Genomic DNA, 4055 nt, shown 5'->3' on the forward strand with positions numbered 1-4055 from the left:
AAAAAAAAAAAAAAAAAAAAAAAAAAAAAACGCTCCAGAGAAGTGGAGCAAGGCACAGTCCTGGAGCCCGCACAGGTGTCAGTCCTCCAGAAGAGACACTCTGGTTTCGGTCAAAGTGTCTCTTTGGTGCTCCTGCTGCCCCCGGCACTGTCCATGGTGAGATAGGGAAAGGAGGGGTGGGGTTTATGGGTGCGGGTGGGTGTGGATGTGTGTGTATGAGGGTTGGCAGGGGGATGTTGGGAGTGGTGAGAGGGATGTCCCCAGGGCTGTGGGGGGTGAGTGGCCGGAGCAGCTGCAGTGAAGCTGGTGGCACATGGAGGGACCCAGCCCAGACCGGTGCGGCTCCTTAGTCTGGCTTTGCACCAGAGCGGGTTGCCTGGCTCCGGGAGGCGTGCACAGGAGCCGCGCCTCCCGGAGCCATGTGACCCGCTCCAGTCCAAAGCCAGACTAGCAAGCTGCACAGAGCTGCGCCGGGTCCCGCCGCATGCCACCTCCCCACAGGCACAGCAGGGCAGAGGCGGGATTCGGTGCCACGCGCCGAGCCCAGCCGGGTCCTGCTGCCATGGGACCGGCCTGGCTGGGTGGGAGAACGGCCCTGCAGGGGGGGGCCCTGGGTGGTAGAACGGCCCTGCAGGGGGGGGCATTTCATGTGCTGCACCCTGTGGGGGCCAGGGGACCCAGCCCTCCTGAGCAGCCCACCCACAAGGTCCCCCACACCCACAGTCCCCCCAGCAATTGCTCCATACCTTCCCCACACCCCTTCCCACCCCCTTCCTGCAAACACCATATCCCCACATCACACACCCATCATGTGTAAAGAAAACCAAAAGCACACATCAAAACATAAGTATTAAGAATTTATTTTATCATGATGATAGAGACACTGGTAGGCTTCCAAATTGCATTAACATTGTAAATATGCCAATAAAAAATTGCCCAACTAACTGATCCCTCTCTCTCTAGATATGTGTGTGCGCGCATGTGCAGAGTGGTCTTTTGTTTTAATTTAATGGAAGAACATGGATTTGGGGGTATTTTTAAAAATGGATTTGGGATGCTGCTGCAGCAGTACAGCTGGAACAAGGGGTAGTGTCCCCAGAAACCAACTGGCCGGGCCCCAGGAGCTGCCGAGAGTGAGTAGCCCTGAGCTGCTCGCCAGAGCAGCTTTTTGTACTGATGAGGCCAGGACAGGGCAGCTTTTCATACTGCTGGGAGCAGCACAGGTGCTGGCCTTGGGCTCTAATACCGCTGGCAGCAGATCCAGGGAGGAGCCAGGCAGGGTTATTTTGCCCCAAGTGGCACAATTTGCCCCACAACAAAGTGCATGCCTGAGCACGTGCGCTCAGGCAAAAAGCCCCGGCTCAAACTTGCACTGCTTTTATTTGAGCTGCTGCAAGCACACGTGCTTGCATGTGTGGACGTGCCCAAAGACTGCAAAGCACATTACCCCTGCAGAGACCTCACAAATCTAACATACTCTTGTTAATATGTTCCAGAGAGATGTGAATACATCTTCAGTTTCTGATCCATTAGAAAGCCTCAAGCCCAGGAACATTTCTGAAGTATCAAAACCTAGTTAGCCATTCCCCACTTTTGTATTTGGGCATTTGATTTTTACTTCCTACATGTAGCATTTGCTTGTGTCTATTGAATTTTGCCTCGTTGAGTTCAGGAATTTCCCCCATTTATCAAACTCACTTCAACTTCTGATCTTATTCCCTTCAGAGCACTTGCAACGCAGTTCAGCTTGGTGCCATCCACAAATTTTGTAACTATACTCCTATGTCTATCATCCGAGTCATTTATATTGTATATAACTGGGTCTTGGACAGACCCAATTTAATTGAAATGGGCTAAGGGTACTTTGTGCTATCTAAGACCTGCTCCTATACATGCACAATACCTTATTGAAATGGCAAGACTTGAGATGATAATGCTTCTACCTAGGGAAGCTAATATGTGTTTGCAGTTCATTCACTAATGTCATTGGGAGCTGTCTTCTGTGGAGCACAATGAAATAGAAATTTCTATCTAGCTGAAAGAGGCAACTCACCATAAAAGGGCTTAATGAGTTCTAATCAGAAAAAGCTTAAACTAATACATGAAGGATATGAAGTGCTCAAAAATGTAAGTAAGTATGTACATATTAGATAGTCACAGAAAAGATGGTATTTGTTCCACCTTTATGTTGTTTAAAGAATGTTCACACTTCCCTTTTAAAATCTGTTTACCAAGAAAAGCCTATTAAGATAGGCATTTTCACTTGAAAAAATGCCTCAGGGCAAAATAAATTTGGTTATAACAGAGTACAACACAGATTATAGAAACAACATCAGAAAAATGTATATGGTTCTCTGCAATTACATACAGTATTTAAGACTGAACAATTTTCTTGCATCTCTTTTAAAACCATTCATTATACCAGGCAACTTTAATTGCTTGGGTAATTCATTGCACGTATATGGATCCAGCTTCATCACATGCACAAGTTATTTCCCCTGTTCCTAATTCCATTTTGAGCATGCTTAGCAAAGAAATCTTTAAATGTAACCAATAGAGGACATGTTGCATTGTGACACTTTGTTATCTATATGTTTGTTAATTTACAAGAGTAGTGCTAATTTTTACTAGCTCTATATATTGGTAAAAACTGGTCAGGACCCTTGAGATTAGCCCTCTTCTGTATTGTAATACAAACAGTCTGGAGCTGATGGCCAGCTTAATTAGCTACATGTTGTAATGCTTAGCTATGTCTACCTCGTGCTGTACTTTGTGCAGAATAATAAATGCCACGCCTTTCTCAATCTGAGTTAATAACTTGATTCTTATTATCAAAATGTAAACTTTCTGACAAAGTTTAAAATTGAGCTTGCTAAATTACATGCCTCAAATTCAGTTAATTTGACACCACTGCTTACCCAAACATACACACACCTGACAACTAAACCTAAATCTTCTTAACCAGGATGAATAGGGGAAAAAAAGTAAAAAAAATGAAGATAAGCATTTCACCCATAAGTCAGTAAAATCTGCTTCCGAAGAGTGGAAGTATAAGGAATCCACCTCAGGTGTTTGCAGATGGATTTACCTTCTTACTCACCCCAGAGAACTCTGGCATGATGTAGGGAAGCCACTTAGGTTCCTCATTCATACCTCACAGGAGTGCCATGGGGAGAAGTTCATTAAAGGTTGTGACTGCAAGACTACAAGAGCAGGATGAAAGAGGAGTAGATACATAAGGGAGGAAGGAGAAGAAGGAAAAGGTGACCAAAGAGAGACCTTTGGTATCACAATTACCACTACGGGGACATTGACAAAAAAGGACATAACAAATTATGGGAAGCTTTTAAAACCCAGCTAGACAAAGCCTTGTGCTGGGATGATCTAGTTGGGGATGGTCCTGCTTTAAGTAGGGGGTTGGACTAGATCAGCGTTTCTCAACCTGTGGGTCACACCCCAAAAGTGGGTAGCAAGACTATATGAAAGGGTTGCGAACAAACTTTAAAAATGAATCAAGAGACTTTAAAAATGGATTCTCCTTTAAAGGAGAAAAACACAGGAAACCGTGGCTTTTCCCCTGCAAGATGTCAGAGTTCCAGCTTACAAGGGGCTGCTTGGGCATACTGCCCTGCTCCACACACCCACCCCCTGGGGTCAAAAGGCAGCAGGTCAGGACTGACCACTGATTTTTACAAATGGGTCCTGGTCGAAAAAAGATGGAGAACCACTGGACTAGATGAGCTCCTGAGGTCCCGTCCAACCCTACTTTCCTAAGTGTCTGTGATTCAGTGATTATTTCAGGACTTACAAAAAAGCACTGCTTTCTCAGAAAGCTGGAAGGACAAACTCTCAAGTCCAATACCATCACATGTAAGAGACAGAAGTCAAGAACTTGAGAGAGGCCAGCATAAACCAGGCAACGTGATGGTTTATGGAATTCAGCGTTAAATTAAGTGCAAATCAATGTACTGGGAGGAATATTTTTTTACACTTGTATACCTTACAGGGTTCTAAAGCAAATTTGTTTAAAAAAAAAAAAAAAAAAAAAAAAAAAA

At 44.8% G+C, this 4055-nt stretch overlaps 1 protein-coding gene across 11 annotated transcripts in view; it reads right to left on the bottom strand.

The window, feature by feature from the left end:
- WWOX (WW domain containing oxidoreductase) overlaps positions 1-4055 on the bottom strand; it is a 795240-nt gene that overhangs the window by 753170 nt on the left and 38015 nt on the right. The window lies entirely within an intron of this gene.

The sequence above is a fragment of the Gavialis gangeticus genome, unplaced genomic scaffold (genome assembly GCF_001723915.1).
Source record: "Gavialis gangeticus isolate Ggan-Ray unplaced genomic scaffold, GavGan_comp1, whole genome shotgun sequence".
Lineage (NCBI taxonomy): Eukaryota > Metazoa > Chordata > Crocodylia > Gavialidae > Gavialis > Gavialis gangeticus.